This window comes from Syngnathus floridae, chromosome 9 (assembly GCF_059516105.1).
Source record: "Syngnathus floridae isolate MCC-2025c chromosome 9, RoL_Sflo_1.0, whole genome shotgun sequence".
NCBI lineage: Eukaryota > Metazoa > Chordata > Actinopteri > Syngnathiformes > Syngnathidae > Syngnathus > Syngnathus floridae.
In genome coordinates, this window is record NC_142421.1 from 5,075,587 (window position 1) to 5,091,773 (window position 16,187).

Consider the following 16,187-nt stretch of genomic DNA (forward strand, 5'->3'; position numbering starts at 1 on the left):
TGAGTTAATGACTTTGTTGTGACTTGCCAACAGTGTCCTCGCTTGACACTGACCTACAGTTCTAACGGCCGCCATTAATGGCACCCTTGAGTCATTTGTGGAAGTTTCCAGTGGTCTTCATATATATAAAAAAAAAAAACATGAGTGATGTGCTTCAGTCGGAAAATATTTTGGCCCTCCAGGGCTGAAATCAGTTTCGAAAGCTTCTCAACCAGCACCTCACAGGCAGCGGCAACCCGCTACTCACTATTTGAGCCACAAGTTGAAGTTAAAAACTTTTTTAGTGTGGCATCTTTATTGTTGTGAGAAGACCCTGATTTTCGATGAAGTGGCAGATGTTCACTCAAAAATCCCTCAGTAAGCTTCTAATTTCATGATTCCTCCATGACTCTGGAGTCGAAGGCCTTGCGGCTTTTCAGCCATTCTTAAAATCAATATGTTGACTTAGCTTGTGCGCACGATATTTTCCCACATAGACTACGGTCGGCCTGGGTGGTGTTTGCCGAAGATCACGGTTGCCAATTACAGTGGCTAGAACCGTGCGACAAAAGTCAAAGATCGCCAGCGCCAATAAGACTGCTCAGAACCGCACGTTAACCTTTTGCGAACTTTTGATAACACGAGCTCTCTTGCTTGTTTGCCGTCCAAAGCAGTTCCCCCGCTTCCGACGTTATGATGTTTTAGGGAATCTCAACACCGACGTGGATCCATACCCTCGTTGAAACCGTTTGAAAGCAAACTCTCGGCGGCGATAACATTTTGGTCGCTTCTCTTCCTCGTATGCTTCTTACCCTCAGGGTAGTGGCAACACACCTGACCGCCGTGCGGGTGTGTGTGTTTGCGCGTGCGTGTGATAAACAACTTCACGCTACTTGATAAATAATCCAAGAGAAACACAGCATCCTGACAGAGCTATGAAAGTTTTATGGCCTCTGCTGCGGCGAGCGCCAGACATGAGGCGGGCAGTCGGCGAGAATTCTAATACGGCTCCACTTCTTATCCGTTGGCCGGCTCTCTTTTTTTCGCTCTCTCTCTCTCTATATCCTCAATATACAAAGAGAAGCTTCTGTCTCTGGCCTCTTGTGTTTGTGCTCTGCTTGCAAATTGCTTGACCGAGATGCAAACACAGCAGCGGGGTGCGACCTTTGACACTCGCTGTATCGGCGAGCCGGCCAGTTGCTAAGGTGCACTCGACGTGTTAAAAGAAAAATGAACTCAATACTCCGGAAACGTTCTATCCGCCTAATAAGAATGCAAGCAAATTGATTCGGGGAGCTTTCATAATGCAGCGAGATGTCGAGGTGTTGCAAACAAACCGATTCGGGGATTTTTCATAATGCAGAAAGACGTTGAGGTGTTTCGTTTTCGCCTGCAAGTATCGTGCAATCGTCTTCCCCATTTTTTCTGTCAAACTGATCCACAACATGCAAACGCCTCACAGAAAGGCTTAGATGTAAAAAATCCATCAAGCATTTTTGCAAGTGCTCGAAAGCTCGACTTGTGCTAATCGACCTGCGTTGTAAACACAACACGCTTCTTTCTCCGCAGCGTCCGAAACACTTTGCTTCGGAGGAGCGTCGGTCTTGCAAGTGCGCCTCGTCAAATCCATGCTGGCAGTCGGTGTTGGGGTTGATGCAGCCGAAAAAAAGTAGTAAGTATCTTATACAACTGGAGAAAACGCAGCGCCTTTGCTTCACAGAGGCTTCAGGCGGGGGGGGGGGGGGGCGAGCTAAACAACTTGCCATTCGTTATTATCGAGAGCCGCCGTTGCGCTGTTCGCGAATCAGCCTTTCTCTTATTTCACATACGAGCAATTTCCCAGACACAATATTTGTCTTGCGGCATATGATGAATCGTGTTGAAGAGGCAGACGTTGGATAGGAAATAATTGGTCCCACTCTGCGTCGCGCCGTTGGGCCTTGTAGCTGCAAAGCGCCGTTCGCACGTGTCCGATGAGTAATGGCGGCGTGGCGGACGCCGCTCGAATATTCATCTTTCTTTAACTCCGTCGGAAAGGACGAAGCGCGAACGCATCAACGTGGCAATGGGGTTGACACGCACAAACAAATGCACACACGCGTTGATGTCCTTCATTCGGACAGTCTTGACTCTGTGAGCGATGCGATGAGTCACACGCAAGAGGTCGAGCTGGGGTCACATCTTTAAATGCCTCCCCTAAAAAGTAAAAGTGTAACCTGGTGAATATTTTGAATTTCAGGGGTCCCAAACTACGGGAAATGAAATATCCCCCAACACCAGATTCACCAATGCCAATATTGAACAGGAAGTCAACCATGTTGCTTTGAAGAAGCCATTTTGAGGGCTCCTAATTGGGAATTCACCACCACGGTGTCTGAGTTGAATGAGCGTTTCAATGATTTGCCATGAAAAATGACTTGCAACCACACGCAGTGGCAATTTTAATTGGCCAAAGATAGCAGTAGTTGGCTATAATGGTTGTGTAATTGTCTTTTGTTACTTTCCAGAAGCCAATCTGACAGACTTGTGGCAGGTAAAAGATTGACAGGGAAGCGGCAGAAAGGGCAGTTTAATTCAAGGTCGTCTGCGAAAACCTTCACGTGATCAAAAAAATCGGCACGCTTCGGATTCAGGTGTCTCGCCTGGGCAAACGAGATTGGATTTATAAAAAGCTTCTCATGGAAACAAACAGTCCCAGCTGGACGTTGTTCATCCTTGTGGTGGCAAAAGCACCTTTTCAACATATTTCTTTTTCATTTCCATGGAAGATCACAGCAACATTTGACCGCAATGTTAATTAATGATTGGCGATGCAACCTTTCGCTGGTGACGCAATTCATTAATCATTTGACGCATAGAAAATTACATCAAGTCTGCTTTGCTGCTTTAATTTAAACAGCATTCGAGGATTTCGAAGGGCGCGTTTACTCATTGTCCCTAAATAGTCAAAAGGCCTTGATACTACTACTATCTTTTGCCGTTAAAAACAAATAAATAAATGAATAAATACACAAATAACTAGAATGAATGAATGAATGTCTTTTGGATGAGGAGGAAATGACCATTTCTAATGATTATATTTCATGGCGAACTCCGATTTTAGAGAAGCGCGACAGGCAACAAATGCTATTTTATTTAAATTGATTTTAAATTACTACTTCCTCCCTTATTTTCACAGCGAGAGACGTCGGGTGAGAGCAAGGAGGGTCCTTGTCACCCATGGCACCCACCCTCGCCCCCCCAGCATTCTCATTTGCTGATTACTCGGCCACTTCAACATGCTCGGCGGCCTCCTCCCACTCGCCGTCAACAGCCATCATCTCAGCTCTTGGAAAAAAAAAGCGGGACAACATCAGACAGGTTTGTGTGCTAAACATCGTCAACATGCATGTGGATGAAATCACGAGGAGCACCAAATAGTGACTGCATTGTTTTGAGTGCATTTTCAGTGCTTGTCACTTTGCGTAATTGTGCAACATCTGGACAGACTCCTCATTAAAGCTGCTGTTAAACGCTTCGGAGAAGTTACTCAGCCACTTGCCAATAAACGCATTTAAATTAAAGTCAGTATTTGGGCAACACTTCGGCAAAACATGCGGAGAATCAAAAGCGGATTCCAAACGTCGGCGTGAGACTTAAAGAGCAACACGGTCATCTCCTGAGCTGCCCGGCTTGGAGATGTTTATCCTCAGCATCCAATCAACGGCCAACATGGCTTCCGCCTCCGCCTGTCAATATCGCCGTGGCAGCTCCAATCTCTGCCACCTGCCCCCCCCAAAAAAATCTAACTTGTCACTTCTCGTCTCTCGTGAAGAAACGGGTCTCACTGAAGATGGAAGATGGGATTCTCTCTTTTAAGATTTTAACGTTGCATCGGCAAGAGGGAAGGTTTTTTTTTTCTTGTTTTCAAACACTGATAGCTGCAAATAGGCCACCTCAGAATATTTGTAAATAACAAGAGCCAGGATGCTTCCAGGTGGCAGGAAAGTAAACTATAAAGTATTTAGATTGTCTTGGAGGAATTTAGCAAGACTACCTTGCTAGTTAACGTCAACTCTACATTGGCTAGGATGAAGAATCCGTGGCAACAAACGGACAGAGCAAGAACTAAGACACAAGCAAACTACAAGTAGAACAAAACAAGTAAACTACACACGTTTCGAAGGAACAAGATGAATGGAAAGCTACTTAAGATAGCAACACGGGACGAAAAAGGCTACCATACGCTAATCAATGACGGCATGTCGGCAATGATCTGACATCTGTCTACTGTTTTTCCTGCCTGGCTGGCTGTCATTGATGTCAGGTCTGTGCAGGAGGATCTGCCCAGTCACACTGAAAAAAACAATCAACAAGCCAGACAGATAACAGCTCAGCTATCAAGTCAAATTATGGCTGACTTTCCACCATATCTAGTTTTTAAATCCAAAGACCTGTTGAAATGTAAATCACAGCCGGCTCCCTCAAAAGCAATTTGCCTCACGTACTACTACGGCGGTAAAGGAGATTGCTAAAATCGTCATTCAAGTTGTTTTCCAAGTTTTCCTATTTTTACCGACATGACATTTGTGTGAATATGTCGTTTGTTATTCAAAGAGCAACCTCAATGAATAGGTTAAAAAAGCGGTGGGGATCAGTGTAGCGGGATTTATTTATCTTGTTGCTTGTGTGGCATTTTGTGTTGCCATTGTAAGCTAATAGCGTGTTGACAGAAGTGAGACTTAGGTCATTTCCTTTTTTATAAATCTTTTACGGCCTTCTGCCACTTCATCCTTCTAAGAACGCATGTTCCGGTTTATTGCGTAATGAGTGTTGTGATGCCGCACGATTGTTCTCACTGGGTAAAGACTCCACTCGAATGCTGCCAATGGTTTGATGGAATCTAATCACATTCAAATCATTCTCACTTATTGGAAAAGTTGCGACAAATCCATAATTGAATTGTCAGCGATGGCAAAGCTAGCGTTTCCTCGTTGCAGAAAATATGATTTAAGTATAATTAAGTTGTTAATACATCCAGCGAGAAACACTTTGGTAATTACGTTTGCGACGATTGTTAATGTAAGGTTTCCGGTCGCTGTGATTAATTCTTCAATTAGCCAAAAGAAACAGAATTAAACAGCAGAGGCTGGAGAACACGGTTTGAGTGTTATAATTGCTTTCGCATTTGCGCGGTCAGCCACTTTTTCCAGGGAGAGTAAACAAAGTGACTTCGATTGTGATATCAAGCGTTGCTTTCCAAACGGTGGCTGTGTCGTTTGGACAAATGAAATTATTTGGAGCGGGGGGGGTTTAGCTGTTTGGCGCAGATCTTCAAATCGTATATATCGACGATAGATTTTTTGCTATATTGATGAATTTTGTGCTCAGCATTTTTTCATTATACAGTAGCCAGACATTGCGGATAGAATCTGGTGAGCCAAAACCACATGTATCACTTGCACAGTTAGTGGGTTTACACATGTCGAGTACATTGTTGATTTAAGACTTTTAAAAGAGAATGAGAAGATGACGCAAGCCGTAGAAAGAGGTTATATGCTACGTCTCCCGGTGGCATTGGCTCAGCCGATGCAGACAACTTTCTAGTCAAGAAGTCACGCTGCTTTAAACTCAAGGTTTGTAAATGTTGACCTGATTGTACGACAATGGATACTAATGGATGAGTTGTTTATGCTCCTCTCAGCTTGTAACGAGGTAAAATGATGCTCTTTGGATTGCTATTTTACACCATGACATAATTCATAGTTTAATGGAGAATTTAGCTGCCCGATTTTGACCTGTCTGAATCAGTCGGTGCAAATGCAATTAGCGGACGATCAAAGGGACACAGATCATGGAGAAAAAAGAAATGACATTTGCCTTTGATTGCATGTGTTCAAAGGGTAACGCTTAAAACAATCGTGTTATTGCCAAATAGAGGCTGCTTAGCTCAATGTTTCCCAAATGCTCAACCCAATAAATAAGCCAGCATTGGGTTTGGGAGCCAGCACTGGATTTTGATTTTAAGACTTGAGAATGGTCAAAATTGTCATTTTTGTAGAAATGTGGCTGCACATCAGTGACTTCCACTCTTGCATTCTCGTGTTGTCTTTGTTGCGGTCATTAGGAACCTGATGAACACACTCAGGCAGATGAGTCCATCGTGTCCCCAGCCGGAAGTCTTTGGCTCTCGGTACCGAGCCACTTGGTCCTCGTAGCTCTCCGGGCACCTTGTGCTCGTGCTCTTGTATACATTCTAAAATCCAGATTTCCATGGCTTGTTGTCCAGATGGATGCCTCGAGGGGCGACTGGCACGCATCGGATCATTCTGTTTCTTGGATTTAGAGACGCGTCCTCTCGCACGTTTGAGTTATGGCCTCATTATTGTGACAATTACGTGGTGCTTTTGCCGGGTAAACGTGGGTATGTCACAATCATCAATAAATGACTGCGCAGGGATTAACTGGGAGTTGTTTTCATTTTGGGCCTTTCAGTTTCAGGTCTCTATAAACATTTAAAGAAGGCAAAGGAAACCATTAAAAAATCACTTGAAGTAACAGTCAACTGGGGCAAATCACGAGGCACCGTCCTGGCAAATTGCCACTTTCAAAGTTTAATGGTCGAGGCGGGGATTTATTTGCTAGTGTCTTGTCAGACGTATAGTGCCACGGCGGATTCGTGGTTTGCTTGTCTGCCTCACAATTCGGACGTTTGGGCTTGAATCTTTCCTTTTAGAGCACAGGTGTCAAACTTAAGGCCTGGGGGCCAGATACAGCCTGCCACATCATTTTATGTGGCCTGCAAAGACAAATTGTGCATCAAATTCTTGTGTCATTACTAGAATTGCAGATTGTCTTCACTTTTAATATCTTTTAATATTTGACCAGTTTTTACTCGTCTGATTTGAAAACGAGTTATTTGTCAGTTTGTTTTGGAGCTTTTACTGTATATAATATGAGGTGCTCGTACATTTATTTGGGTTGACAGTCATAATGGCCTTCCGAAAGAAGCTATGACTACAATGCGGCCCACGAAAAAAATGAGTTTGACACCCCTGTTTCAGAGGTTACAGTGGAGGTGCAACGATTAATTGATTATCCGACAAATAATCGGTTATAAATAATAACTAATCATCTGTTTTAAAACTAACTCTGGTGTCTTATTATCACATTGGTGCTTCGGAAGACATCTGGAAGTTGGCCGCGAGGCGTTTTCCCGCCGTCCGAAGCACATAAAACTCAAAGCCATTATGTGCACCAGATGGAATTACATTTTGCATTTGAAACGCCATTAAATACAGCGTGGCATAATATTAGGCTTCCATTTACACGGGCTGCCATGACTTTAGGTAATAACTTAACTTTGGATTAGCTTCCGCCGCGAACCGTGTCGGATGTTAATAAGCTAATGTACAATATGGTGCCAGCATCCTTGTTTAATGGCGTCGCATCCTCCACCTTGATGTTTCATCGTATCCTAATTAAATTTTCAACTTGTCAGCCTCACAACAAAATCGCGGTTCATTTTTTATTTTTATTTTTTTAAGTCAGGCTGAAAAGTGTCCAAAAATAAGAGAAAACAATTGTGCTTGTTTTCCCTATTTGTTTTTCTCTTGCCGCTACCCAGAAAGAAAAAAAAAAAATCTTCCTTCCTGTTCATTTATTAGCCGCAGTCACATTCTCATAATTACCAACGTCTTAATGCTACCATACGAAAAATGCAATTTAGGTGGGCGTGGAAGTGCGTAATATTATTTGATGCAAGAAAGCTGTTGAGAGAAGTGCGGCGCTGCCCGGCGCGCTTAAGAGATTCCAACGAATGAAAAGTGGAAAAGAGCGGGGAGGACTAACGAGGAGGGCTAATCAGGAGAATGGATTGACTGTCTGGAGCTCAGCTACCCAGCGCTCCGCACTACCAGCCTCCAAAAAAAGAGGCAGGAGAAACACAAAGCGGCTCTTCAGTGAGCGCCAAGTGTCACCATGGAAACCAGCCACCGTGTTTTACTTTTATTTCATTAAAAGTTTTTTTTTTTTGTATTCCCACTGCAGTCTTTTGAACTGTACGCCCTAATCCGGTTAGATAAAAAAGTAGTGCTTTGGCGCCCAGCTTGTTGCATGTCAGTGTTAAATTGCATTAAAGCAAATTCTCTTTACCTAATTTTTGGGCCAATTCCAATTTCTGATGCGGAATATTTGCAACTCGGAAGCACAGCTGGAGTTAAACGTCACTCTTGGACGATTTTTTCTTTTGTTTAAAAGGGCAGTGGGATTGATGCCGTAACGCTAGGTTCTTATTTTTGGTTGTACGAGACACAGTGCAAAAACGATTCATGTTCTTTATATCGATCTCTTCAACCCATTAGCTGTATGACAATAAGCCCTATCCTTCAACATAAGTACAGTTTCAAAGCATGTTTAAATGGTTGCGCTCTTGCGAAACGTCTTTATGGCGATGCAACGCAGGCGGATGTTTTAATGAAACGGAACCGAAATGTCAGAAAATGCCAGGAAGATCAGAGACGCTTTACGCTCCATCTTAAGAATATATAAAAATAAAAATAAACAATAAAAGAACATGCAAGCTTGGGGTCATTTTATGTCGTATTAAAGAAGAAAAAAATAAGACTGTTGTGAAGTGAAGAATAGCGTGCGGTCAAAGGGGAAAAACAAATTCAATTGTTTTATTATAAAGTCATTTAGCTTTTAATTTCAATATGTTTTGTATCATTATGAACAAAAATCGCAGAATTTTTGTTCAAAATGAAGACGAAAATACCATTCGCTCGGAGGAGCCAACTTCCTGCCTAGCCTCCTCTGAGGATTGCGTAATCACACGGCTGCCTATGTTGACAGAAATGCGCTCTGTCTTTATGTTGCTGTTTAAGTGTTCAAACACTGTGGCTATATTAACTCATTTCCGTAGTTAAGCTGATGTATATAATATCTAGTGTTTTTTGTCATCTGTCTGTAACGTCGTGTTTCTTTAGATGAACAAAACGGCTTTGAAAATAGACCTTACGGAAGCTACGAGAAAAGGTTCTCCAGCAGAGGGTGCTAGTGATCCCGGGATGCTTCATGTCTACCTGTAGAATAAGAGATTTCCAGTTCAAATTTACAGTGAGCAACTGAGGCGCAGTCGTCCATTTATTTCGTTTTACATTCGTTTTTGTTTTGTTTTTCCCGTGTTTACATTTCGTTTTACAATGGAGGATTACAGGAGGTCATCAGTAAAGGAAGAGCCACTCCGGAGTTAAAAAGTTTGATTCGGACAACGGGACTTCGGAGCAAACGGAGTGGTAAGCACGATCGAAAACAAGTTTTTGATTCCATGTGCTTTATTGAGTGTTTTTATGTGTGAAGACTGCTGATATGAGATTTTAATTGAAATAGTTCAAATTAAATCATGAATAAGCCACACTAGAGCAGCGTTTCGCAACCTTTTTTGTGACACGGTTAGGTGCCGGTCAAATTTTACCGGGAGGGGGACGGGGGGACGTCAGTGCCTCCCCAGTCATGAACTTCACCGCACGTCACTGGCGTACAAAGCCGTATGCAGACAATTAAAAGCATTCAAAAGCGCTGAAAAGAATCCAGGGACAGAAAGAGAGCAACAAAATGAAAAGAGAAGATCCTGGGCCATGTCCTTGTCTGTTCTTCTGCTTTGTCCTCCCCACTTCATCGGCGCTGTGGCCATGCAGGATGTGTTCAGGGCAGTCAGGCAGACAGTATATTCAATTGATTAAGCACAAAACTTGCTAAGGCGAGTGCTTCATCTTTTTCTTTTCTTTTTTAATGTGTTCTTCAGCTGCCAAGGACAAAAATGGCAACATTCAGCCATTTTGATGGAAGGCGGAAGCCCTTGAACTAGAAATGTTGGCCTTTTTCCCCTTTGCTATTTTGAAAAGATTTCCAAATGTTTTAAGATATCTGTGACATCCTTTTAGGAAAATACAGCACGTATAAAAAATGATTCCATCTTTATACAAACTAGCCACATTTGTTTTCAATCAGCACTACCCATAAAAGCAGGCAGGCGCTCCTGAAAATAAACAAGTAATTTTACACTTTATTTTAAATCAAATGTTTCTATGAACAATTGTACAAAGTAATCAAATAATTTGGGGGAAAATGCTGAAGAAAACTTTGTTGCTTCTTCCACATCTCTTTTCAGGGGGCTGAAAAGGTGTCCAATGACAGCAAAAGGGTGCTGACAACAGAGCCTTGGGGAACACCAGTGGCGATTAGGTATGATAACACAAAACTCGATTTTTATTTGAAATTTGAACTTCATTTCAACTTTTCTAAACTTTTTATGTCTAACGGTTGAGTCGTTCAGTACTTCTTGCACCACTTGCTATTTAATCTAAAATGAACATATTGATTTTTGTTTAAATTATTATTGACACAACCTTTGTGGTTTTAATGTGTACCCTGCCTTTTACCCAAAGTCAGCTGGGATAGGCTCCGGCTCACCTATTACCCTAATGAGGATAAGTGGTAGAGAAAATGGATGGATGGAAGGGCTAATACAGCCAATTAGATGGAAATGAATGGAAATGACCGTAGAGTGAGGTCAGGATTTCTAAAATATGAAGCAGACATGGAAAAAAAACAATGAAGTAGCTAATATAAAATAATTCAAGGCCTGATGGGCTTTGGTTGCTTAGCAATAATCCCAAACGAGTGACGCACTCTGACTTGTTTCAAAATTGCCCGTCGGCCAGCGTTAATGGCCTCCGGCGGCTCGCCACGGAACCACGTTGCACAAATCATTTCTCTTGGCAAACATGAGGAACCAAACGGGTGACACACACAGACGAGTGAGTGTGACAGGCTTGACAGCTTACAATGCAGATGCACCGCTAGCTGCTGAAAATAGAGGCAGCGGCGGCATTGTTAGAAGCGATGTTTTTATATGCGACACCTATGCCATCTTGCCTCAATTTTGGCGTGTGGCTTCTCTAAACACAGCAAGTCTGTGTTCTCTAACAATGACGAGCTGAGTCAGACTATCATCCGCCACCTAACGAGACACGAGATCAGAATTATCAACTTTACAGTGACTGGTTTGAATTTTCTAAAGTCAGCTATGAGCACACCCACAATGGCGCAGTTGAGTGAATTGCAACAACAATCGAGGTATTCTTATCTGCTCTATCTTATGTGAAGTGTCAACAACCGGAACGTCTCCAACCAATTTACAAGCTCGGCTCATCTGTTTAATTTTTCATCAGTTTTCAGCCCATATGCAGACGAGTATGTCACACAGCCCCCCAAAACACCATCTGTCTGATGTTGGTCGGAATTGCTTAAAAAAATAGCCAATTAGTGACACTGCACAGAACACAACACACACACACACACAACTCATCTTCTTGAACATCTTCAACACTTCATATTAGATAATTTTTTGTGCAACGGTGAATCAAGTTGGCAAAATTCAGTTATACAATAATATAATACTATATATATAATAATAATATATATATATATAATTATTAATATTTATTATTATAATATATACAATTACAATATATATTATAAGAGATATCATGTTAGCACAGTAACTATTTATGGCAACAGTTGCACTTTGTTTTTTTACTCTTGCACTTTTTTTCTGTCATTCTCCACGCAGAGCGTTCTGCTGTTCTGTCTGTATTTAATTAACAGCCATGCTGCTACTGGACGGCGGGCTGCTCCTCTTAGTGATGATTTATTCATTTACAATAGAAAATATATGGAAAGTACTTTTTTTCACCAAGCGCATAGAAAGTTCATCTGCATGTGTGTGCAAAAAAGCAAAAGTTTCGCACAAAAGTTCTCTTTTGTCTCCACCGCAAAATTCCTCACGATCGTCGATCGTCGGCGGAGCCCTGCGCTAAACGGGATTCGGCTCGCGTTTATTTTTTGATGGCAACAACCTGAACTTGCGAACAGCTGTGAGGAGCAGATGGATGTGATCATTTTGGCAGCCAAACATGCTGACAATCAACCCAATTTTTACACCGAACGTCCAAATATTTTCAATAAACAAGCCACCGCTTCTCTTTTGGCTCGTGTGACTCGAGTACAAGACTGGGATTTGTTTTTTGGAATAATCCCATTTGAGTTGGATTTACACGCTTTCTCAATACAGGGGTCGTGATACGATTCCAGGATCAAAACCGATTTTCCGATTCCAAATTGGTTTTCGTCTCACGCCCCTAGATGGCACAGTTCTAAGCCCGGAATTGTGTCATTCCTGGACTTGAAGCATTTGGTGATGGTTTTCGGTCTTCGTTCAATTTAAGGAGATGTTTACATGAGGCTTGTAACATCTGCTGCTGTTGTTTGAAGGAGAATTCATAAAAATGCCTAAACATCCAATTCAGCAGCTATTAAGAATTTATGCACGTGCAATCAAACAAGTGCTTTGACTAGAAACCAAAAGTAAAATCTTCCGCTACTTTTGTCTTTAAACTCCGCCGATGAGATGAATGCCTTTGCGTGTTCCATCTGCTGATGTTGCGAGAAAAGTGCAACCGTCGTTACTTACTTGGCCCAAGCAAGCGGCTCATTAGCCGGCTATAATTTAAAAGCAATAGTTGGATTATAATTATGCTGCTCCAAGGCACATCAGGTGGAGAGTGGACATCTCGCTCTCTCGCTAGCGCATAACTTTTAGAAGCTCTGCTGCAAAAAATAAAAAATTCTAGAGCGAGCTGGGTTGTGTTCATATCGTTCCGTGGAAAATATTTGATAATCTTCAAGTGAGGCCGGGCGTTTGGTCCCCGACGGTGCTCGGCCTTTTAATGTGTTGCCTCTCGGCGGCAGATCGCCACTTTTCAAGATCATTATGTCGGAGTTATCGTCGCGACTGTCTCTCCGTTTGAGTCAGGGTTGCAAGTCTCTGCAGAGATAGGTCGATTCTGAGGTCACTTTGGTGGCCCGGAATATGGCGGTTTTAACGAGGAGGCCGGCCAAGCTAACTGGCGCGGCGTTACAATTTTGACGAGGGCCGTAAAAATGCAGGAAATTAGCTAACTTGAATGTAAGCGCCTGTTAGATGGCTTCGACCCCCTTGAGGAATTTAACAAACTATTTACTCTTATGTTAGGCAGCTGGTGCAAAAATCCATACAAAAAATGTACCTGATTGTTTGAATTTACTGTTTAGTTAATTTAGAGTTAAGGTTAATTTTACGGTTCTGCTAGTATTGGAGGTTAAGCTTTGTTTATATTTGTAAACAATGAAAATTCAAGTTTCCATTCTGTGCCTGCGCCGTTGTTGGCGTGACAGCAATACGGTTCTGACGAATCCTATTCCTGCTCTTCGCAAGCCACATTAGTCGCTCGCATTAGTCCGGGCAGCCGAGTCGGGCCGATCGGAGCGCTCGGCTCCGTCCCCGCACTCGCTGTCAGCACAAATATCGGAAGGCAAACGTGAAGACAAGGCAGCAAGGAGCAGCTGGATCGGAAGACATCATTTAACACGCTCGCAGCTGCTATATCGCCCCCCTTTGCCCTGCGCGGGAGTGTGAAAGTTGGCCAAATGTGGTCGACGGGCGTGCGACGATAAATATTTTAAGCGGAGGACTTTGCCTCGTCTCTCCGCATCACTTCACGCCATCCCTCTTCCCCCTCGCCGGCTCGCACGTGCAAAAAAGGCAGCACTCGTGAGGACAAAATGTATTAAAGGGCTGCGGTCGACAGGTAACCTTTTTTTTTTTTTTCGCCCCACGCTGCCTGACGCGGCGGCCGCTTGGCACGGGTCCGTGTCGCGGCCGCCGCCTCGGGGGGAGTAGATGGCAACGACGACGAAAGCAAAGCGGACAAGCTATGAAGTCATTGAGTGTGTAATTCGAAGAGCGCGTGAGGTGAATGTTTGACAAGAGCTGAGCACATTCCAAAAGACGGTTTTATTTTTTTCACCCTATAATAAATACATGCTTTGATTGCTTGGAAAATGTTGATATTAAAAATGGTTGCCTGACTGGAAGAACTGAGTGGAGTTAACGACAAAGGTGCCGACTCATCGCGACCCGGGACGGCCAATGTCACATGCGAGCGAGTCCTCTCGACCGGATCTCCTAAACGCACTTGATGGCAAGTCTCCTGATGAACTTGACACTTTTCCACCTCCGTGCCATTTCTGCGAGGGCGCTTTTTACGCCAAGCGTCACTATGCATCAGCGCAGCGAGATGTCGCAGGAGGAGGCCTCACCTCAGCCGACGCGTCACCGGGTAATTGACGGAAACCGCGGGAGGCCGACGCGGGAAATCTGCTCCGGTGCCCAAATAGGCTATCTGGCGTGCAGATGAACTGGAATATTAGAAATGCTAGCGCGCCTATCCGAAGTATAAATCGTTTCCCTGGTGGAAGGCAAAATTGATGAAATCGGCCATGTTGATTTCGCTTTTCCTGAATAGCTGTAGTCTCAACGCCGGGATAAGCAATCTCACGTTTCAGAATTAATACCCCGCCTCGCCATTGAGCGGCGACGAATGTTAGCCCTGCCTCTCGTCCTAACTCAGCTGGGATCGCCTCTAGTGTTGGCTCGTGAGTGAACGGTTCGTTCAAATGAACGTTTTTTTTCCAGTGTACAAGAGTGGTGATTCGTTCTTTTTTGCAGGTTGCTCATCATAGCCCATGGACATAAACTGCGTAATCCATTGCTGCACATCCGGCCTTCTGCGGTCCCAAATGCTCCTCTTGGTTCGGCTCAGTTTCGCCAGAAACTCTTGAGCTTTGGAGGGAGACACAGCCACGGAGGCCTTGGACGAGGCGGCGGGACCGGCGACTCTTGCTACTGGATTGGCACACGACAAGAAATTACAACTACATTTTGTTTTTGCTAGTCATGCTGTTGTCTCACCTACCATCTCTCTTTCTCAGGATCTTCTGCAGGGTCTTGCCATCACCAGACCTCACTTCTGTTAAGACAAAAGACAACAGGTGAACTCATATTTGAACCCATGTTTGCTGATGTACAGCGATTTACGATTTGCCAAGGAAAGAAAGAAGCACTCAGTGAAACAGCACTTCTTTGATGCACGTTTTCTCCAAGCTAACGGCTAACTTGATTGCATGAAGGGATGCGCCGTCATGCCAAAACGGGGAGATTATGCTTCTCTTTGGCTAATCTTGATTTTATAAATTAAAAGATCATGAAGCGGCAGGGGAGCCCCATTCGACCCCTTACACTGAGTGCCAAGCAGGGAAGAAATGAGTACCGTTGTTTTAGTCACCGGTATGACCCGGTCGGGGTTGAACCGGGGGTTGAACCCACGACCTCCCAATCTCAGGGCGGGCACTCTAACACAAGGCCACTGAGCTGGTAAGCACTGACACTCTAACTCAAGGCCACAGAGCTGCAATTTTACATTGAATTGCTAGTTTGAAATGTACTTTTATTATTGTTTTTAACAAACATTTATGTTAAAACTTGTCTGGTGTTTTATTCCTTGTTTTTATATTCGCTAATTAAAACATAAATATCAGACATTTGGTTAACTGCTTTATATGACAATGTGTATGTATATACTGCAATTTCACATTAGATTGCTGGTTTGAAATGTACTTTTATTATTATTGTAATAAACATTAAAAACCTGTTAAAACTTGTCTGGTGTTTTATTCCTTGTTTTTATTTTTTTGTGCATGAAAACAAAAATTTGACATTTGGTTAACTGCTTTATATGACAATATGTATATGTGTTTTACGTTGTGTAATATGTGTTGGTGTCCCCCAAAATAAAGAGCAAGTAGTCAAATACACATTCTTGACACGTACTAAAAATGCATGTCCGAATGACGTCACAGATCAACCAGCCAATCAGGAGTTGGGGGTGAGGGGGGGTGTGGCACTTTCACTTTAGCTTTTTCCCTAATGAAGTGGCCTGTGATTAGGATTAGGATGGACACTTCAATAGGTACACTACACGAGGTAAAAAGAAATAAATGAGAAATTGTTTGCATATGTGTCTACTTATACAAAGCGAGGTTCCAATTCTAAAAGCACACTGAGTTATGTGCTTGCACCTGGGATCGAACCAACCTCTTACCGGGGGAGAGCCCATGTCACTAACCAGTTGACTATTTCAACTCCCTCGACCTCGGCCGTCTGCACTGTTTTGTACTTGTCATGCGCATTCCAGTTCTCAAGTGAACTGCATCTTTAGAATCGGTTCACTCAAAAGATTTGTTCAAAAGATTCGTTCACCGAATCGTTCGCTACACTTATTTATTCA

The 16,187-nt window shown here is 43.2% G+C and overlaps 1 protein-coding gene and 1 long non-coding RNA gene across 2 annotated transcripts in view; one reads left to right on the forward strand and one right to left on the reverse strand.

The window, feature by feature from the left end:
* The first annotated feature begins 8,779 nt into the window (after window positions 1-8,779).
* On the forward strand, window positions 8,780-15,507 carry LOC148393062 (uncharacterized). Its single transcript, XR_015860270.1, has 3 exons — window positions 8,780-9,254; window positions 10,130-10,203; window positions 14,570-15,507. It is a non-coding gene; the product is annotated as an uncharacterized LOC148393062 (long non-coding RNA).
* The window catches only part of ccser2a (coiled-coil serine-rich protein 2a), a 30,669-nt gene continuing 28,255 nt past the window's right edge, over window positions 13,774-16,187 (reverse strand). The window contains exons 11-12 of the transcript XR_015860269.1: window positions 14,817-14,870; window positions 13,774-14,746 (exon numbers count right to left, since the gene is read on the reverse strand). The gene's annotated coding sequence lies outside the window, so the exon portion shown is untranslated. The remainder of the gene's footprint in view (window positions 14,747-14,816; window positions 14,871-16,187) is intronic.